At 36.3% G+C, this 22,238-nt stretch overlaps 1 long non-coding RNA gene across 2 annotated transcripts; it reads left to right on the top strand.

Annotated features, from left to right (window-relative positions):
• The first annotated feature begins 43 nt into the window (after positions 1 to 43).
• LOC140614465 (uncharacterized) lies at positions 44 to 18,841 on the top strand. Of its 2 annotated transcripts, none has more exons than XR_012015316.1 (3): positions 44 to 194; positions 10,477 to 10,587; positions 18,170 to 18,841. It is a non-coding gene; the product is annotated as an uncharacterized lncRNA (long non-coding RNA). The 2 variants fall into 2 exon arrangements; XR_012015317.1 differs by lacking the exon at positions 18,170 to 18,841 and adding an exon at positions 17,981 to 18,078.
• The last annotated feature ends 3,397 nt before the right edge of the window (positions 18,842 to 22,238 follow it).

Genomic DNA, 22,238 nt, shown 5'->3' with positions numbered 1-22,238 from the left:
ACAGTTACAATGACTTTGCTTTATAGTGGTCTCAGTTAGCAAGCAGTGGAAAACATACACATGAGATAAGGATACCTGGTGGTACACATCGAGGCAGCTTCCTGCTACCTCCTCAATTCTCGTGGAAGCACACCAGAAGCTATGTCTCAGCAGCCTGTGCAGAGTGAAGAATCCTCCGAGTCAGAACACATAAGGTAGGAGGAAGACAGGCAAGTCAAATTACTTAAAGTGAATTTCTTGATATCCCATACACATATATTCTCAGTTGATTTCATGCTATGTCTTTGGGGCAAGGCTTCCATGAAGCAATATTTGTGGTTGGCTTCCCTTCTCATTTTTCAAGCTCTCTGTTCTGTGTGTAACTAGGTGTATAAGGTAGGGCTGTTTGTGTAAGTGATATGGAGTCAGGTTTGTGTGTATGCCTAAGCTTGCAGGCCCTAAGATCTAGGTTTAGAATGGGAGGCAGGAGGCTCTGCTTTGCCTTCCTAATTATGCTTCCCAATGGTGCAGCATTTTGGATATTCCCATACAAAGAAACCAGTACTTTATTTCTTATTTGTCTCATTGTGTTGTGGCATTCTGAACTACTAACTAGGTATATTTAGTGGTGAGTAACAAAGGTGAGGCTGCTTCATGCACTACAGCAGAGAATATAGAATGTAGCCGCCCCATTGAGGACACTGGGCAATCAGCAGGGGAGGGCAACAGCCATATTGGAAATTTGGCAGCTCCAGCAAAGCACAACATGAGCACAGCATGACTTCAGGCGACATTGATAAAAAATGTCATCAGAGGCAGCATCAGTGAAATTGCACATTCACTAGGCTTCACAGAGATTGGAGGCTTGCTGATAGTGCCGCACGGAGCCAGAGCTAGAGCCAGAGCAGAAGAGGAAGTGGTGGCTGAGAAGCCTTCTTTTTCACTACCAGTGGGGCATCTCTAGGGGACATGCAGGAATTCTTGGGGGAGGCTTTTAAGAGAATCTGGAAGATTTTCAATAATAGACAAGGGAAGAATTAGAAGCTATTGTGTACCTATAAGTGTGACTTTCTGTAATTCTGTAACTGGTAGGGCCTGGGAGAACACAGGCACTAAGTTTGAACAGGTGTTTGGCATACCTTTTTCCTAATTCTAGGCATACCTAATCTGATAGCCAACTGGGGTGCTTAAAATAAACGGATTGGTTTCAGGATCCTAAATCTTTTACTTTTTTCGTTGTTATTGACCATGACTGGGGAGTTTTCACATCTATTTTTAGCATTTTGACAGCTTCTGCATTACTGATTCCTGAATCTATCAATTAAAATGATATTGGTCTATGTCCTGTGTACATGTAACAGGAGACAATGATGGGCAATGAATATGTATATATACAGAGGAAAGTGATGGAGGGACAAATGGAGGAAGATTTAGCAATATTGCAGGAATATCAAATTTTTGCCTTTTTTTTTTTTTTTTTTTTTTTGAGAGAATGAAAGCATGCATGGGAGCAGGGTGGGAGGGGCAGAAGGAGAGAATGAATCTTAAGCAGGCTCCATATGCAGCACAGGGCCTGAGATGAGGCTTGATCTCACAACCCTGATATATGATGTGAGCCTCATGAGATCAAGAGTCCGATGCATGACTGAGCCACCCAAGCACCCTGAGAAATATCAAATTTTAATCCACATTACATTCTAAACCTCACGAAGATTACTTTTTTGATTAACACTTACAATTTGAATTCCTAGCACAGTGTGTGACCTATAAGAGAAAATCAATATATTTTGATGAATAAATATTTATTACATCTGTATATTATCTAAAAGAAACAGTGTACAAGAAGTGGTATTCTGGAGAAGGACTGAGAGGTAGGAAGTAGAATGATGAAAAAGCAAAGAAAAATTTAAGACAAAGGATTTTGAAGAGCGAGAGTGACATTAATCTGTCACATTAAACAGAAAGCCACCATCAATTTAGCTGTTTTTCTTGGGTTTTGCTCTTTGTACAACATTACCTCTTCAAACAATAAGGAACTGTGCATGTATTTTCTACTGGTGTTTGTTGAAGAAAAGTAATTCAGGGCATAAGACAGAACAGACTCTTGGCTGCATATGAACAATGTGTTCCAAAAAATCAGATTTAAAAGTTATTGTAGTGATAAAATGAAGGCATTTCAAGATCTGCCTTACTGCGACTCTAGTCTCTTATGCCAACTCACATCACAGCATCAAGAAAATAATCCTGTCTCCTTTGTTGAGGCCATCTGAACTGGAAGTGAGGGAGTGGGGAGGAGACGTGCTGAAATGGCACCTACATGCTCTCCCCACGTAGTCACATCAGAATAGCAGAGAACTGCCAACAGGTGCCCTCAGAATCATGTAAAAGTTCTGACTATCAAAACCAAAAAAGACACCTCTTTTGGAATGGACAGCAGCACATCACCTCCAAAGGGAATAGAGCTATAAGCAGCCTGATGTATATTCTTAAGATGGAAGCCAGGTAGTGCTTGCTTTTTCTTCCTTAAATATAGATCTTTACTATAAAATAAAATGCCACTATCAACTGTTAGATTTCACTGCTACAACTTGTTTAGTTCCTTTAAATTAAATTGTAGTTTAACACTCAAAGAAAAACTAAAGGGAAGTAAGAGATTGATGAGAAGAAAAAAGTGAATCTCTCTGTCCTTTTTACCCAACGTTGGTAACAATAGCAGTGCACATTCAAGAAATAAAAGGAGGTTTTGTCAATCTCTATAACTCAAAAGATATTTTGTGTTTATTTGTGATATGTTTATTTCTCACAAATTCGAGCCATAGGAGCTTTTTCCTTTGAGAGTACCTTATGGAACTGCTGTAGTAAAGATATGTTTATCTCCTTCTTGAATTATTTCATTGATGGTTTCCTGCTCTCCATTCTCTCTAAAGTTTTTTTCTGGACCTTTTGGATGGATCCTTTAATTTTTTCTCTTTTCTATTTTTTCATGTTTCTTTCTCTCTCACACACATTATATACCCCAACCTTATCTTCCAACACTTCTTTTGACTTCTTTATTTCTGTTTCATATTTTATGTCTCTATGCCTTCTTTCTTATTTATGGAGTTGTCCTTCTTTATAGCATCCTTTCTTATTCCATGAGAGCAATGTATTCCATTATTTCTCTGAGTATATTAGTGTGTGTGTGTATGAGAAGTTTCTTCACCAACAGTCTTGTTTTCCTCCAATTTGTTTCCTATTTATTTGTTTTAATCCTTATCTTTTGGATTAGAACCTTTTCTTCAAATGGCTGGTAATCCTTGTTTGCCAGCTTTTATTTCAGAGTCAGAGATTTAAAAAAGCTGATTTAGAAGCTCAGAATTTTGTAGAGGGCGTTGACTGTGAACTGCAATAGGGGGTGATCAGGTTGGAATTTTATTGGGAAGTCCATCATATCAATATCCTTGGTCTTGTCTCTGGGCTGCTCAGATTCTATAGACAAAATTCTTCACTTTTCCTGCCTGAGAGCCTGGTGAGAAAGAGATAGGCTTTTTTTTTCTTCACACAACATAATTCTCTTGAGTTCTACCAAAGTTATGCCTATCAATAGATAATATAGATTAAATCATATAGTATTTAACTTTTTGAAATTGGCTTTTTTCACTCAGCATAATTACTTTGAGCTTCACCAAAATGGTTGCATGTATCATTAGTCCATTCATGTTTATTACTGAGTGATATTCTGTGGAATGGATGTAGTGCAGTTTGTTTATCCTCTCACTCACTGAGGCTCATTTGGGTTGTTTTCAGCTTTTAGCTACTATCAATAAAACTGCTATGAAGTATAATGTATAGGTTTTTGTAGGAACATAAGTTTTATTTACCTGGGAATGTCCAGGAAGAGGATTGCCGGGTACTATGTTTAGTTTCAAAAGAAACTGCCAAACCATTTTCCAGAGTGTCTTTTCACTCTCTTAATATCTTCTACAGAGCAAAAGTTTTTGATTTTGATGAAGTCTGGTTTATCAATGTTTTCACTTATTGATTGTATTTTTGCTGTCTTCTCTATGAATGATTAGCTTAATTCACAGTCACAAAGATCTTATCCTGTTTTCTTCTAGAAGTTTTAGAGCTTTGGGTTTTATATGTTTGTCTTTGACCCATTTTGAGTCACTTTTTATATATAGTACAAAGTATGGATCATAGTTTCTTCTACATGTGTAAATATTGAATTTCTTTGGCATCATATGTTGAAAGGGTATTCTTTCTTCATGGAATTGCCTGGCATTGGTCAAAATCAATTGGTCATAGTTTTGAGGGACTATAGACCGTTTATTTTGTTCTGTTGTCTATGTAAGCTTTTGAAAATGGCACGGCTTTATATTTGGACTTGAAATCAGGTAGTGTGAATCTCTCAACCTTATGCTTTTTAAAAAAAATGTTGTGACTATTATATGTTTTACCTTTCCATAAACATTTTAGAATCCACTTGCTAATATCTACCAAAAATCCTGCTAAGGTTTTGATTGGGATTATGGTGAATTTATAAGCCAACGGGGAACCAACATCAACCATATTGAGTCTTCTGAACTATTACATATTTTTTTTTGCTATAATAAGTGGTTGTGCCAATTATCAGTTTGTTTTCCATACCCCAGGTGATATTTTTTAGCTCTTAATTATCAGGGGCTAGGACATTGTCTAGCATAGACTAAGCACTTAGTAAATATTTGTCGACTATTGGCCTTAATGTCAGAAAATTTGGGTTTTATTCCTGGCTCTACTCTTTTTATTGTGATATCTTGAGTAAGACACACAATACTCCTGAGCTTCATTGTACCCATCTGAAAATAATTCAGTGGGTCTAAGTAGTATGTAAGCATATTTGAGTTACATACCGTGAGTCTACAACTGAGCCAATTTGACATAAATTACTAAAGCATGTCGTTTCTCCCTCCTATTCTGGTTGGCTTATCTGAGTTAGGCAGGAGAATTAAAGGGAGAAAAATGAACTTACAAAAGTTTTTCCTACTACATCATTCAACTGAATTGGATACTCTTAGCATTAAATGTTTGAAACTTTATTTTTTTTCATTGAGGTATAATTAAAATACAGTGTTCTAGTATAAATATTTGAAACTTAAAAAAAGGGAATTTATTGGGATTTGTGGGTCAAGATGGAAGGAAAAAAAAGTCATGGTGACACTTGCTCATATCCCCCTCCATTTCACAGTCCTGTAGAAGAATTATTTAGCAAGCAATATTTTCATAGTCTGGGCATTCTGCAAGATGGATGTGACTGACTTTGAATGCTCTGATACTGATCACTCCTATGTAGTTGATGATTATTCATAATACTCCTTAAATTAAAAACAATAAGGTTGGGCTTATGGAATCATGCAAAGTAGACAGTTATGGCAGCCAGAGCAATTCCACTTATCTTCTCTTCTCCCTCATCCATCAGCAATAGTGCCTATTTCATTACTTACTGGTCACTAATTGTCTCAGGTTGTTACAATAGAAGAGAGGATTTCATTTTCATTGGCTATTTACTCCCAAGACTAGTTCAGAGAAGTGTTGGCCTAATTATTATGGGCTTAAATATTTTATCTTACTTAAGGACACAACATTTGATAATACTGAATTTTAATCACTCTTGTGGTCAGGTCTTGCTGACCCATAGGAAGAGTTATCTCCTTTCATTTACTTGAATTATTACACTCTAAATTAAAACTTTTGAATGTAACTCTCACACTATTTCAAAGTGAAGATAATTGCAATCATATGTTCTTAGAAAAAGATTTAAAAGTTGTCACATTCACCTCTAGAATTCCTTCTCTACCTCTGCAATTAGCATTGTGTATCTACCTCTCAACAGAAACTGTTCTTGCAAAAGTTATCTGTAGCGTCATTTTTCCCCCTTTACTCTTAGACATATCTGAGTTGCTTAAAGCCTCTGACCACCATTTTCCTTGGTGTTTTCTCCTCCCTTGGCTTCCATAATACATTTTTATGCTAGGGTTTTGTTTTGTTTTGTTTTGTTCTTTTTGTTTTGTTTTTTATCTCTCTGGTTCCTTTTTTCTTTCCTCTTCGTAAGTCTTGCCAGACTTGGAGTGGCTTTGCAACTATGAAGGGGCAGATGAAGTGGTGACATGGAGGGATTGACAACCAGAGACAGTTGGGGTCAAGCAAGAGGCAGTCATGGCAAATGTCAGCAAGGACAAGTGACAATAAAGGCTATTCCGTTGCTTTGGCACTATGCAGTCCCTGTGGGACCAAGGGCACAAATGCAGCAGAAATGAGAAAGGACCTGAATTGACTGAGGTTAATTTTTTCACATCCAGAAGAATGAAAGCTCAAAATAGAAATTAAATTCAGTTGTAGAAATAAAGTTATATATTGGAAAATCTGTTTGTGGCCCAAGATTTAAGTTTACCAACATGCAGTATTTTCAAATGGCTCTATCTTATATGTCATTTGACCCTGATAATACTATGAAGAAGACAAATAAGTTACAGTTGCTCTCCACTCAGAGTTAAACAAGTTTCCCGATGTCCATGCAATCCAATAGCAATAAGGCAAAAACTGGATTTCAGGGCTTCTGCTCAACAATGCCATGCTCTTTCCACTAGATCACATAACTGGGCTTAACTGGTTATTTAATAATTGCAGGAAAAAAATTCAATGATCCATAATCAGTAAGACTAATGCCGAGTCAGATCCAGAAGAAGTGCTATCCAGTAGCGATAGAAACTATTTTAGGTGAAATACTTATAAGTCAAACTAGTTGACACAGCCATCAATAGAACTGATTGCTATTCAATTTAAACTGAACCATTCTACTTTGTCATTTTAGTGTCTAATAATGTTTGCTGCAGACTTCAAAGTAGAGCAGTAGCATTTTAGAGTTGGATTTAACCTCTTGTGAAGTCCTTTCATTTTACAGGTAAGAGAACAGAGATCTAGAAAGGTTATGACTTTTGCAGAGCTGATTAGTGATGGAAACAGAGTGAGCTCCCAGGTTTTAAGATGGTGCATTTTTCCTTACACTATCTTACCTTTGGAAAACTAAAATGCTAGAATTGTTACTATTTTGGCTGAGTTGTAAGGGGCTGAAGAAGTGCTAGGCCATTCAAAGGAAATGAATTTACTTTGTCCCATTCTTTCTAGGCTAGATGTTCCTCTCTGCCCATTATGAGTATTTCAGTAAGCCTAATAGGGGGTATTTGTGTTATCAAGGTAATAAGCTTTCCTTGGAAAATATGAATATTTTTAGCTTTGGAAGGTAGAGCTTGTTTCAGAGACTATTTGCTTAGGGTATGGTGGATGGTAAATATATCTTTAGTCCATTAACTTCTATCTTTTATCATAATTTTCAAATAGTTCTCTTTAAAGGACTTGAAGGTCATACAATTTTTGCCAGCCCGTTAAGACATCCCGATCTTAGGCCCATATATTATTTCACTGTGGGATGGTTATCTAAATTGCTGCACTTCCTATTTGCTTATTGCTCTTTAATTTTTTTCCTTTTCCTAGTGCTTTTCATTAACATTTTATCTCAACTTCAATTACATCTTCCTTGTTTCTCCTTATCATCACCTCTGACAAAGTAAGTATACTTTGTTCCAAACAAGGAAACTGTCTTAATTCATCAACCATGTGGTCAATTAATTAGCCTAAATTCTTGAACACCTGTCAAGTCTTGCTGAGTTGGCAGATACTTTTCCTTCCTTATTTTCATTTTATGCTTTCTCTTTTTGACTAGTCATTTGGTTAAGTTCCCGTGATGAATAATGTGGTTTTTCTGTGGGTTAGAATGTTTTAAAATTGAAATCTGACCCTATAGTTTCTTTCTGTGTTATATGAAAACATATTTAGCCACATTTAGTCTATCTTTACCCAATCTACATAATTTCCCAAGACTCAGTATCAATTAGTGAAGTGTTGTTAGTGGGTTGTTATTTGAAGTCCAGGCACTTACTTATCAGCTCTAAATGAAGCTACTGCATTAGCCTTCTAATTAATCTTAAGTCTTTTTATGCATAAGGATTATATATATCCATAGCTCTTCAAGTTTCTCATACTCTAGCCACATGAAGACACTTGGTGCTTTCTTTTTCTCATTCTATCTACATGAAATGCTTGTATCTTTTTCTACCCATTGAGCATTAGATGCCCACCCACATAACATGGCTCAGATGAAAGGTTACCTCTCTATGAAATTTATGCTATCTCCTGTGGTCTTAGATTGGTTTCTGAGAAACAGAGGCTGACACAAAGATTCAGGTGCATTTGATTTATGGTTGAGATGCTCTTCAGAGGACATGAGTGAGGAAAGAAGGACAGCAAAGAAGAGCAAGATTATTACCTTAGGAAAGGTTTACCATGGCCTAATCCACTGGTGGTGAGGTAGATTCCTCCAGAACATTAAGTATACCACAAAGTTTTCCCTCCACAAGATGTGTGTGTGTGTGTGGGGGGGGTGTCAGTCTTTTGTACCTCCATATTTAGTCATTTAAATATAGGATATTTTCGGAGTTGGTGAATATTTCTAGCCATGTGACTGCCATCAACAGAGGGTCATTTTCTTGAGCAAGGGGCATTTGTAAGTTCTTAATAGCCAATATTCTCAGCAACCAGGACTCTGTAAATATGACATGGAGAGACCCCAACAGCATCCAAAACGCATACTAAATTAGAATTTTTTCACCTCTCTGTGCTTGTACTTTACATAATTGTAGTTTATGTATCTCTGATATCAAGTATTCCATTCTTCTTTAATCTATGGAAAATTAGAAATATTCAGTCACCCAGAATAGCTTATTCTTATGTTAATATAGCATCCAGTGGTTTTAAAGTAAAATTATAGCTCATATTAAAAAAATAACTTTGATTGAGTGTTTCAGTTTGTAATGTGAATATGAATAGAAGCCAGTTTTAAGGTTTATGACACTTGGTGAAGAGTATAAGCAACTCATAAAAAATAATATAAATGGCCTATAAGCATATGAAAAAATCATTAGCTTCATGAATAATCATAGTAATACAATAAAAATTAAGATACAAAAAACACTCATAAAATTGGCAACTAGTACAAAGGATACCTAGTGTTTGTATGGATGCGAGTGAATAGATACTCTTATACATTTTTTATGGGATTATATATTAATACAATCTTTTTTTTTTGGAGGAGAGGATGTGAACTTAGCAATGTTTATCCAAAGTGCATGACCTTTGATATTAGAATTTTACATTTTAGAGTTCAATCTAGAGAAATGATGGAAATAAGAGGAGCAGGAGGGCAGAGAGAAGCAGACTCCCCACTTGGCGGGACCTTGATGTGTGGTTCAATCCCAGGACCCTGGGATCATGACCTGAACTGACGGCAGATATTTAACCAACTGAGCCCCCACCCAGATGCCTCAACACATACATTTTTGTATATTGGGTATCGAGGCTAAATCAAAGACTCATGGAATATTCCTGGTAGAGGAGGTCTTTAAAATTATCTTGATTAACTATCTCAAATTATGAATGAGATCAGAAATTTTGGAACATTTCTGCAATGTTCTGCAACATTTCTGAATCACTCATTGTCAGAGCTAGGAGCAAATTCAGACCTTCAGATTCCAATCTGCATTCTCTCTGCTATTAATATAAGTGTCTCAACAGAAAAAAAGAAGCTCTCAAAGATGTACAGTGAGGAGTGCTCAGGGCACTGGGACCCTTTCTCTATACAATTCTTGAACTCTTCTACCCTATGCACAATTGAATATTTATTATTTTCACTTGTCCAGGATTCCTCCCATCCCTTCTCTTTATTTTTTGGTGAATTCCTCCTTTCACTGTGATCCTGGAAGGGCCACCAGTAATATTATCCTGCACATCCTGGCCACAGAACATTGGAGCTATACTAAGTTTGGCCTCCATGCCACACCATCTCCCTTGTCACAACTCTAAGGCACACAAACTAAGCAAGGTCATTAAGAATCCTTCTATAAATTTTTAATTTATTGATAGAAGAGAGAAGCTCCATCTTTCCTTCGTGAAGGCTAAGTTGGGTGGCCATATGCCTGCATTTGTCTGTATTCATGTTCTCCTCTTACTCTGACAAAAGAAGATCCAGATATGGTTGAATAGAATGAATGAGATACATAGAGAAGCAGATCCAAGAAATGGTGAAAGGAAGTCTAGACAGTACCATATGAATTGATGACATCCCTAAGTCTAGTTACAATGAATGCTTTCCCTAGTTTCATAAACCAAGTGCTCTCTCTCGCTCCCTTTCTCTTATTTTTTTTCTCTTTCCTACTGTTCTATTCTGAAATTGAGTTGAGTTGTAGTTTTATCATTTGAAAGCAACAAATCTGTTCAACACAGCACATTGCTTATTCTGGTCTTCAATAACTGCCTTCTGTATTTTTAAGCTATCACACTCATTTCCTTCTCTATCCTCAGCTATTAACCAGGAGACAGGAGACATCCTGCAACCCTGAATTTCCTTCTGGCTTTATCTTTCAGCTGCTGATGCTGTGGTGAGATGAGCCATTTGGAGGTGAGACTGAAAATCTGTCAGAGGAGTTTTCTCTGATTTTCATCTTTTTCTCATGAGCAGAAGTAGAAATTTTAGAGGTGAGTGAATATAGCCCTGTCATTTTACTAATGAGAAATCAATGTTTTGGAACTATTTCCTAAGGTGAAAGGTAGAGCTTGAGTCAAGTATGACCAAATTTATGGTCCAGGGATATTTCCTCACTGCAGCCTATCCCTCCAGTCTCACTGGGTAATTTTCCTCTCCTGGAAACTTGAAAAATATGCCTTGCTGACTTGGTTCTGGTGAGTGAGAGGAGAGTTCACAACCATATTTGGAAAATGGACCAGTCCCTCTATGATCATACATTTAACCTAATTTCATGAACTCTAAATTCTGTAAAATTAATGTGAATGACTGTGGGTCTTTCACAAAATATATTTTACTTTCCTATATCAGTTTGTCCCAAAATACTTAAAGATAGAATATTCTGTTTCTTTTTTTATTCCAAAACTAACCATCATCCTCAACTTCTGAATGGCTATTACTTTCTGAATATTTCTGGTTTAATTTCTACAGAAACATTAATATTGTGTTTAAACTTTATTTCCCTGCAAGGGGCCAGCTTCTCATCAACAACTACAAAGACAAGTTATAAGCCTGAAAAATGCATTTTAAAAATAACTAAGTTAATTTGTTAACAGCATTAAAAGATTCACCACAGCATTAAAAGGTTCACGACAGAATCTTTGTTAGGAACCAAATGAGGATGGGCCACATTCTTTTTTTTTCTATAATTTTTTTATTAAGGTGTAATTAATTGACCTATGAAATTATATTAGTTCTGGATGTGCAACATAATGAGTCCATATTTGTATACATTGTGAAATGACCACAATGAGTTTAGTTATGCCACCATATAAACTTGCATACTATGCAAAACAATGTTATTGACAACAGTCACAATATTGTACATCACATCCCTATGACTTATTTATTTTATGACTGAAAGTTTGTGTCTCCTACTCCCCTTCTTCCATTTTCCCACTCCTCAAAACCCATTCCTCTCCAATAATCATCAAATTTGTTCTCTGGAACAACCCTGAGATCATGACCCAAGCTTAACTGATTGAGCCATCCACACACCCTTGCTCAGCATAATATTCTTAAAGTCAACCCATGTTGTCACAAATGGCAAGATTTCATTTTTTTTTATGGTTGAATAATACTCGTGTGTGTGTGTATGTGTCTTTATCCATTTATCCATCCATCCATTTATAAATTTTTATCCATTTGTCCATCAAGAGACACTTAGATTGTTTCTATATCTTGGCTCTTGTGAATAATGCTGTGATGAAGATACAGGTGCAGATATCTTTTCAAATTAATGCTTTCAATTTCTTCAGATAAATACCCAGAAATGGAATTGCTACATCATTTTTTTTTGAAAAGCTGCCATACTGTTTTCCATAGTAGCTGCAGCAATTTACAATCCCATGAACAATGTATGAAGGTTACCTTTTCCCCACATCATTGCTAACCCTTGTTATTTCTTGTCTTTTTGATACTAGCCATTCAGACTGGTGTGAGGTGATATTTCATTGTGGTTTTTATTTGCATTTTCCTGATGATTAATGATGTTGAGCATCCTTTTATGTGTCTGTTGGCCATCTGCATTTAGAAAAAAATTATTCACATCTTCTGCCCATTTTTTAATCAATCACTTGGTTTTTGTTATTGAGTTGTATAAATTCTTTATATATTTCAGATATTAATCCCTATTGGATTTATAATTTGTAAATATGGTTTTCCATTCAGTAGATTGCCTTTTTATTTTACTTTGCTGATGATTCCCTTTGCTGTTCAAAACCTTTTTATTTTGAGGTAGTCTCATTTATTTTTACTTTTGTTGCCAATACCTTTGGAGTCAGATCCAAAAAAAATATCATCAAGACTAATGCCAATGTACTTGTTTTTTTTGTTAGGAGTCTTATTATTTCTGGTCTTAAATTTAAGTCTTTAATCCATTTTGAGTTTGTTTCTGTGTATGTCCTAAGACAGTGATCCAGTTTTATTCTTTTGCATGGGGATGTACAGTTTTTCTAATACCATTTATCAAAGAGACTGCCTTCTTCATTACATATTCTTGCTTCCTTTGCTGCCAGTTTTTTTTCTGGACTTTATATTCTGTTCCACTATATGTATCTGTTTTCATGTGAAAATCATACTGTTTTGTTTACTATAGCTTTGTAATATAGCTTGAAATCAAGGAACATGGTGTCTCCATCTTTGTTCTTTCTCAAGACTCACTTTGGATATTTGGGATCTTGTGTGATTCCATAAAAATTTTAAGATTGCTTTTCCATTTCAATGAAAAATGCCATTGGAATTTTGATAGAGATTGCATTGAACTTATAGGTTGCTTTGGGTAATATGAACATTTTAACAATTTTAATTCTTCCAATCCATGAGCACAGAATATCTTTCCATTTATTGGTGTCTTATTCATTTTCTTTCATCAATGTCTAGTAGTTTTCACTAACAGGTCTCTCACCTCCTTAGTTAAATGTATCCCTAGGTATTTTATTACTTTTGATGTAATTGTAAATGGGATTTTTAAAATTTTTCTGATAGTTTTGTTGTTAGTGTATAAAAATGCAACATATTTCTGTATGTTGACTTTATATCCTGCAACTCTATTGAATTAAGTTATTAGTTCTAACAGGTCTTTGCAGAGTCTGTAGGATTCTTATATACAGAATCATGTCATTCACAAATAGTGAGTTCTACTTTTTCCTTTCCAATCTGGATGCCTTTCATTTGTTTTTCTTGCTTAATTACTCTAGCTAGGACATTCAATACTATGTTGAATGAAAGTGACAAGAGTGGGTATCCTTGTTTTATTCCTGATCTTAGAGAAAAAGCTTTCAGCTTTTTTCTATTGAATATGAAGTTAGCTGTGGGTTTGTCATACATGGTCTTTATATGTTGAGGTACAGTTCCTCTATACCCATTTTGTTGAGAGTTTTTATCATAAGTGGATGTTGAATTTTATCAAATTCCTTTTCTGTATCTATTGAGATAATCATGTTTTTATTTTTCATTTTGTTCATGTGATGTATTATGTTGATTGATTTGCAGGTTTTGAACCATCCTTTAATCCCTGGAATAAATCCCGCTTGATCAAAATATTCTTTTAACATATTGTTGAATTGGTTTGCTGTCTTGTTGAGGATTTTTACATCTATGTTCATCCGGGATATTGACCTCTAATTTTCTTTTGTGGTGTCATTGTCTTGTTTTTGTATTGGGTGATGCTGGTCAAGTAAAATGACTTTAGAAATGTTCCCTTCTCAAATACAAATCAAAACCACAATGAGATACCACTGAACACATGTCAGAATGGCCAAAATTAACCACACAGGAAACAGCACATGTTGGTGAAGGTGTGGAGAAAGGGCAACACTCTTACACTATTGGTGGGATTCAAACTGGTGCAGCCACTCTGGAAAACAGTATGAAGATTCCTCAAAAAGTTAAAAATAGAACTACTTTACAATCCAGCCATTGACCTACTAGGTATTTCCCCAAAGTATACAAAAATACAGATTTGGGGGTTCCTGGGTAGCTTAGTCAGTTAAGCATCTGACTCTTGATCTCAGCTAAGGTCTTGATCTCAGGGTCATAAGTTTAAGTTATGTATTGGGTTCCACATTGGGCATGGAGGAAACAAAAACAGATTTGAAGGGGCACATTGATGGAGCACATCAAGGAGCACATCAAGCACCTTGATGTTTATAGCAGCATTATCAACAATAGCCAAACTATGGAAAAAGCCCAAATGTCTATCAACTGATGAATGGGTAAAGAAGTGAGGTACATACACATACACACACACACACACACACACACACACACACTAGAGTATCAAACAGCCATAAAAAAATGAAATCTTACCACTTTTAATGGTGTGAATTGAGTTAGAGGATATTATGCTAGGTGAAATAAAGTCAGAGAAAGACAAATATCATATGATTTCACTCATGTGAGACTTAGGAAACAAAATAGATGAATATATGGGAAGAGAGAAAAAAAGAGAGAAGGAAGCAAACGATAAGAGATTCTTAATGACAGAGAAAAAACTGAGGGTTGATTGAAGGAGGTGTTGGGGGGATGAGCTAAGTGGATGATGGGTATTTTTTAAAAAAAAAATTTTTTTTTAAATTTTTTTATTTATTTATGATAGTCACAGAGAGAGAGAGAGAGGCAGAGACACAGGCAGAGGGAGAAGCAGGCTCCATGCACCGGGAGCCTGACGTGGGATTCGATCCCGGGTCTCCAGGATCGCGCCCTGGGCCAAAGGCAGGCGCTAAACCACTGCACCACCCAGGGATCCCTGGATGATGGGTATTAAGGAGAGCACTTGTTATGATGAGCACTAGGTGTTATATGTAAGTGATGAATCACTAAAGTCTACTCCTGAGACGAGTATTACATTATATGTAAACTAACTAGAATTTAAATAAAATTTAGAAGAAAAAAAACAGAAGAGTTCCTTTCTTCAAAACTTTGGTAGAATTTGAGGATAAATGTTAAATCCTCTTTGAACGTTTGTTGGAATTCACCAGTGAAGCCATCTGGTCTTAGACTTTTGTTTCTGGAGAGTTTTTTCTTAATTTTGTATTTATTTTTAAGATTTTATTTATTTGAGAAAAAAAGAGAAAAAGCATGAGCTGGCAGAGATGAAGAGGAAGAAGCAGACTCCCTGCCAATCAGGGAACCTAATGCACGGCTGGATCCCAGGATTCTGGGATCATGACCTGAGCCAAAGGCAGACACAGCCAACTGAGCCACTCATGTGCCCCTCTGGAGAGGTTTTTAATTACTGATTCAACCTCCTTGCTAGTACCAACTTTGTATTTCTTCAGGATTTAGTGTTGGGAGATTGTATGTTTCTAGGAATTTGTCCTTTTTTCTATGTTGTCCTATTTGTTGGCATATTATTGTTCATAGTTATCTCTCAAGATTCTTTGTATTTCTTTGCTATCAGCTTAAGTTCTCATCTTTGATTTCCGATTTTATTTGAGCCTTTTCTCTTTTTTTTCTTAGTGAATCCAGCTAAAGTTTCATCAATTTTGTTTATTTTTTTCAAAGAGCTAGTTCTTAACTTAATTGATCTTTCTTATTGTGTTTTAGTTTCTAATTCATTTATTTCTGCTGTAATCTTTATCATTTTCTTCCTTCTACTAACTTTGGAATTTTTTTGTTCCTTTTTTTGGTAGTTCTGTTAAGTGTTGTTTAACACAGAGTGATAGGCAGAATAGTTGTCTCCAATGATGTCCATGTTCTAATCTCCAGAATCTATGTATATGTTGTTATACGGCAAGAGGGAATTAAAGTTGCAGATGGAATTAAGGTTGCTAGTCAGTTGACCTTGAAATGAGATTGGTCTAGATTATCCAAACGGGACTGATATAACCATAAGTCTTCAAAAGTGGAGGTTAGAAAAAGAAGAGTCAATTTTAGAGTCAGAGAAAGAAGTGACTGGCCATTGCTTGCTCTAAAGATGGAAGGAGGTGACTTTTAGAAGCTAGAAAAGCCAAGAAAATGATTCCTCCCTAGATTCTCCAGAAGGGACACCATCCTACTGATAGCTTGATTTTAACCCTGAGAAAACCTGTTTGCACTTCTTCCTGCCAGAATTGTAAAACTCCTAATAAATGCATAGTGTTTCAAGCCACCAAGTCTGTAGTAATTTGTTACAGCAGCCATAAGATACTAATACAGACAGTGTTTTACAAAATCATATGACCATAGAACACCTAATACCTCCTATATCTTGTATCCAAATTTGGGACAAAATTTGAGGAAAATGATGGTCTCAACCCTTCTTTATTCTCTAAATTAGCCCTAACCAACAGAATATTCTGCAAAGTTTATATCTTTGCTATGGTAACCACTAGCTGGTTATTGAGCACTGGCATTGTGGCTGGTGCAACTGAGAAACTGAAATTTAAATTTTATTTTATCTTAATTAATTTAAATTTGAATAGCTAATGTGACTACTGGCTAAAGTATTGGACAATACAAGTTTAGATCAAAGTTTTCAGATTCAGTTGCTCACAGAGGCCAGTGTATATATGAGAAGCTTACCAAATATAAATAAGATAACAGCAAAAGAATTATGATGAATAGCACTTACTCTTGGTCTCAGTGTTCCAGAGCCTGATGAGAGTGAAAGAAGGGTGTTCTTCAGAGGATGTGCCTTGACAGTAAGGGAGAGAGCTACTCTGCTTTTGCCAGGTATGGCAATGAGGAAACAGACATTTATTATCAGACATAATTTTTCAAGAGAAGCTAGGAATTTGGGTTTGGGATCTTAACTACTCAGAGCCCTAAAAGTTTCAGATAAAAGCAAACATACTATGGGGCACATGAGCCTGTAGACTTCTAGTTTAGAAGCCCTGAACAAGAATGATACATTAAGTTTTCTTTTATTTTAATTCTGAGGTCCTGACCTAAGGAAAAGATGTATATGTCAGCTGTTGAGTATAGTTGTACAGACTGGGGCACTGCACACGAACACACGTGATGTGAGTCACCATTGACATTGCACACATGAAGGATGATTGCAATTATTCAGATAATTTTTTTTGCAAATGCTGGTAAAGCACTTTGTTCTAAAAAGTTCAGCACATTATGACAATTTGCCAATTGATGGAAATAAGTTGGCTTGAAGACAAGAATTTTTGTTTGTTTTTATACTGTTGTATATGGGATAGTGACAACTCTGACAAGAAGAGGTACAACTTCAAAGGAGAATATCCAGGAAGGCTGCCTATCAGATAAAATTCAGCTTTATAAACCCACTATTTGTAAACTCTGAACTTTATTTTCTTACACATTAATTAAAAAAAAAGATCTGTAATTTTCCCAGAAGGTGCCAGACCAACTTATATAGGCTGAATATTCCTGCTATGGTTTTCTTCTCAGAATGCATTCTATTTTTCATATCACTGCTCTTCAATGCATTGTCCTATTTAATTGATTTATCTTTATGGTCCCCGTGCCAGCTAACTCAGAAACCTCACATAGAATCTGCCCCATAGATTCTTATTGAAGGAATATTTTTTCTTTTGTATACCCAGTATAGGTATTCTTTTTCTTTCTAGCTCTACTTGTTTTTATTTCTCAATCCTTGTCCTTACCTCTCTCTGTCCCTGTTACCTCAGTTTCTCACTCTCTGCCTTCGTCTCTCTGACCTCACTTCTCTCACATTGTCTCTTCGTCACCTCCTGAATTGTTTCATTCTCATTTACTTTCCTTTTTCTTTTCTCTCTCACTTCTTACTCTGCTTACTATTTCCAGCTCTGTGTCTGTCTGTCTTTGATTGTCTGTCCCTTAAGTGGGGACTTGGAATCCAAAAAATTGAGACAGCAAAAGGTGTGGCCCATCAAACTTAATTTCCCAATTGTTTTTTTTTTTTTTTATCAGGAAGTTTCAGGCTTTTTTTCTTTCCAAGATGTGAAACATGTTGGAGAATGAATGACAGATGCTTTTAAATACAAAAAATCTTTCTCAGAAGCTTCAGGGTAAGTCCACTTGAAAAGTCATTGACCTTCAGCAGCAGGAGTTCCCTGGTGGCAGCTTTCTTCTTCCTTCTCTCTCTTTCTTTTATCTTAGAAAATAAGCTGGAAGCATCAAAGTGGAATTTCCTGCAGCAGATGAGAGTCGAACAGTGGCTTATTTTAGTTTCCACAGAGTCCACTCTTCTTGGGTCAGAAGAAGTGGTGAGCCTGGCATTCAGAGAGATGAGTCTGCTTCTAACATCACACCAACACCACCAGGGAAGACAGTTGGGCCAAGGAGGTGTAAACGAAGAAAGGAAACCGGCTGTGAATTGCTTTCTTTCAGCACTGCTTTCAGATACTCAGCTGTTAAGAAGCAGAGTTGCCATTCTGTCTAAGACAACCGTCTTTGCTAAATTATTCTGGACTGGGTCACATGGGCCATTCACAGGTGTTCAAGTGAAAGGCTTACTTTCTTTTTTTTAATTTTTCAGAAACAGAATTATTTAAAAAAGAGAAAGAAACAGAATTATTTATTTATTCATTCATATAAACAATTTTTTAGAAGCAAATTTTCTTTATTTTCTATTAAGTTCCCATTATTCTGTGATCAAATGTACACTTGGATCCAGATGTATGGCTGGCAGTGACAATAATAATTAAAAGGTCCCAGAGTCCTTTTTTTTTCTGGTGAAGTAGGTAGAAATCAGCTAGTCCTACCAACTGAACTTGATAGAGAGTTTGTTTGCAGGGGATGGATAACACCAAAGTCTTACTTTTCCATATATTATAGCTATAAGACCTCTCATTTAAATCAAAATAGAGTTCAGCAAGAGAACCTTTCTGCTGAACACTTCCTGAAGTTGGTCTCCATTTCCTTACAACCAGTTTAGAGGATTTCCTTCTTATGAGTGAAACCATATGATATTTGTCTTTTTCTGACTGGCTTATTTCACTTATGTCTATACCACATCTTCCTTTTTTTAATAAAGATTTTATTTATTTATTCCTGAGAGACACAGAGAGAGAGGCAGAGACATAGGCAGAGGGAGAAGCAGGCTCCCTGCAGGGAGCCCGATGCCGGACTTGATTCCAGGACCCCAAGATCATGTCCTGAGCCAAAGGCAGATACTCAACCACTGAGCCACCTAGGTGTTCCTACAACTTAATTTTTAAAATTTTAACTTTAACTTTTTAAAAATGTATTTATTCTTTTTTTTGTGTATTTTTTATTGGAGTTCGATTTGCCAACATATAGTATAACACCCAGTGCTCATCCCATCAAGTGTCCCCCTCAAGCCCGTCACCCAGTCACCCCATTCCCCCATCCACCTCCCCTTCCACTACCCCTTGTTCGTTTCCCAGAGTTAGGAGTCTCTCATGTTCTGTCACTGTCACTGATTTTTCCCACTCATTTTCTCTCCTTTCCCCTATAATCCCTTTCACTATTTTTTACATTCCTCATGAGTGAAACCATATAATGATTGTCCTTCTCCAATTGACTAACCTCACTCAGCATAATACCCTCCAGTTCCATCCATGTCGAAGCAAATGGTGGGTATTCGTCCTGATGGCTGAGTAATATTCTGTTGTATACATAAACCACATCTTCTTTATCCAGTCATCTTTTGATGGACACTGAGGCTCCTCCCCCAGTTTGGCTGTTGTGGACATTGCTGCTATAAACATTGGGGTGCAGATGTCCTGCCGTTTCACTGCATCTGTATCTTTGGGGTAAATCCCCAGCAGTGCAATTGCTGGGTCTCAGCTCTATTTTAACTCTTTGAGGAACCTCCACACAGTTTCCAGAGTGGCTGCACCAGTTCACATTCCCACCAACAGTGCAAGAGGGTTCCCTTTTCACCGCATCCTCTCCAACATTTGTTGTTTCCTGCCTTGTTAATTTTCCCCATTTTCACAGGTGTGAGGTGGTATCTCATTGTGGTTTTGATTTGTATTTCCCTGATGGCAAGTGATGTGGAGCATTTTCTCCTGTGCTTGTTGGCTTTGTGTATGTCTTCTTCGGTGAGATTTCTGTTTATGTCTTTTGCCCATTTCATGACTGGATTGTTTGTTTCTTTGCTGTTGAGTTTAATAAGTTCTTTATAGATCTTGGATACTAGCCCTTTATCTGATATATTTTCAAATATCTTCTCCCATTCTGTAGGTTGTCTTTTAGTTTTGTTGACTGTTTCTTTTGCTGTGCAGAAGCTTTTTATCTTCCTCCAACTTTTTTTAAAAAAGGTTATACCACATCTTCTTTATCCATTTATCTATTGATGGACACTTGGGCTGATTCCATAATTTGGTCATTGTAAATAATGCTGCAATAAACAGGGATGGATATATCTGTTTTCCCCCATCACATATATATTGTTTTATATGGTACAAACTAAACTTTTTGTCTTCACTCTTAATTTTTAATATTTTAATTCAAATTCAATTAGTTAACATATAGTGTAATGTTAGTTTCAGGTGTATGATATAGTGATTCAGCTTCCATACAACATCCTGTGCTCATCACAAGTGTACTCCTTAATCCCCTTTACCTATTTACCTACCCCCTACCTCCCCTCTGATAACCATCAGTTTTTTTCTCAAAAGTTAAGTGTCTGTTTCTTGATTTCATTCTCTCTTTTTTCCCTTTGCTCGTTTGTTTTGTTTCTTAAATTCCTCATACGAATGAAATCATGTGGTATTTGTCTTTCTCTGACTTACTCTGCATCGTATTATACTCTCTAGCTCCTTCTATGTTGTTGCAAATAGCAAGATTTCATTCTTTTTTATGGCTGAGGAATATATATATATATATATATATATATATATATCCCCATTCGTGAGTTAGTGGACACCTGGGCTACTTCCATAATTTGGTTATTATAGATAATGCTGCTATAAACATTGGGGTGTGTGTATCCCTTTGAATTAATATTATGTTCTTTGTGTAAATACCTAGTAGTACAATTGCTAGATCCTAGGGTAGTTCTATTTTTAACTTTATGAGGGAATTCCATACTGTTTTCCAGAGTGACAGCTCCAGTTTGCATTCCCACTAACAGTGCAAGAGGGTTCCCCTTTCTTCACACCCTTGCCTCATCCATTATTTTTGTATTTTGATTTTTGCCATTCTGATAGATGTGAGGTGGTAACTCATTGTAGTGTTTTTTCTTAAGATTTTATTTATTTATTCATGAGAGAGACACACACACACACACAGAGATAGAGAGAGAGAGTGAGAGAGGCAGAGACACAGGCTGAGGGAGAGGCAGGCTCCATGCAGGGAGTTTGACGTGGGATTCGATTCCGGGTCTCTAGGATCATGCCCTGGGCTGAAGGCAGTGCTAAACAGCTGGGCCACCAGGGGTGCCCTCTTTGTAGTTTTGATTTGCAAAATTGATGATGATAAGTGATGTTGAGCATCTTTTTATGTTGGCCATCTGTATGTCTTTTTTGAAAAAAGGTCTATTCATGTCTTCTGCCCATTTTTAATTAGATTATTCATTTTGGGGGTGTTGAGTTTTATAAGTTCTTTATAGATTTTGGATACTAACCCTTTAATCAGATGTGTCATTTTCAAATATCTTCTCTCATTTCGTAAGTTCCTTTTTACTTCTGTTGATTGTTTCCTTCACTGTGCGGAAGCTCTTTATTTTGATGTAGTCCCAATAGTTTATTTTGCTTTTGTTTCCCTTGTCTCAGGAGACATATCTAGAAAAATGTTGTTATGACTGATGTCAGAGACATTACTGCCTGTGCTCTCTTTTTAGCATTTTTATGGTTTTAGGACTCACATTTAAGTCCTTAATCCATTTTGAGTTTATTTTTTTGTCTGGAATACTTTTTTTAATTAAAATTTCTGCTTTGCTTATATTTGATTGAGCAAAGCTGGAGATTCGGTAGGTAAATATACATGCTCTCTCTTGCTCTTTCATGCTTCAACCTCGCTGGCCCTTTTTATTCTCTTGAATTTTTCACATTTTTTTCTTACTCTTTATTTTTCATGGAATGCTCCTTCTTATCATTTTCAACTACTTCACTTCTGCTTGTCCCTCAGTTCTCTGGTGTCACTCCCTTTGGGAAACCCTCATGGGCTTTCTATTATAACATTACATAGCCTTCCAAATATGGGATTTCTTTTTTTATTTTTATTTTTATTTTTTTTTCAAATATGGGATTTCAACCAT

The sequence above is a fragment of the Canis lupus genome, chromosome 22, assembly GCF_048164855.1.
Source record: "Canis lupus baileyi chromosome 22, mCanLup2.hap1, whole genome shotgun sequence".
In the NCBI taxonomy this organism is placed as follows: Eukaryota; Metazoa; Chordata; class Mammalia; order Carnivora; family Canidae; genus Canis; species Canis lupus.
The sequence above is the reverse complement of the archived record's forward strand: the minus strand, read 5'-3'. Positions and strand labels throughout refer to the sequence as shown.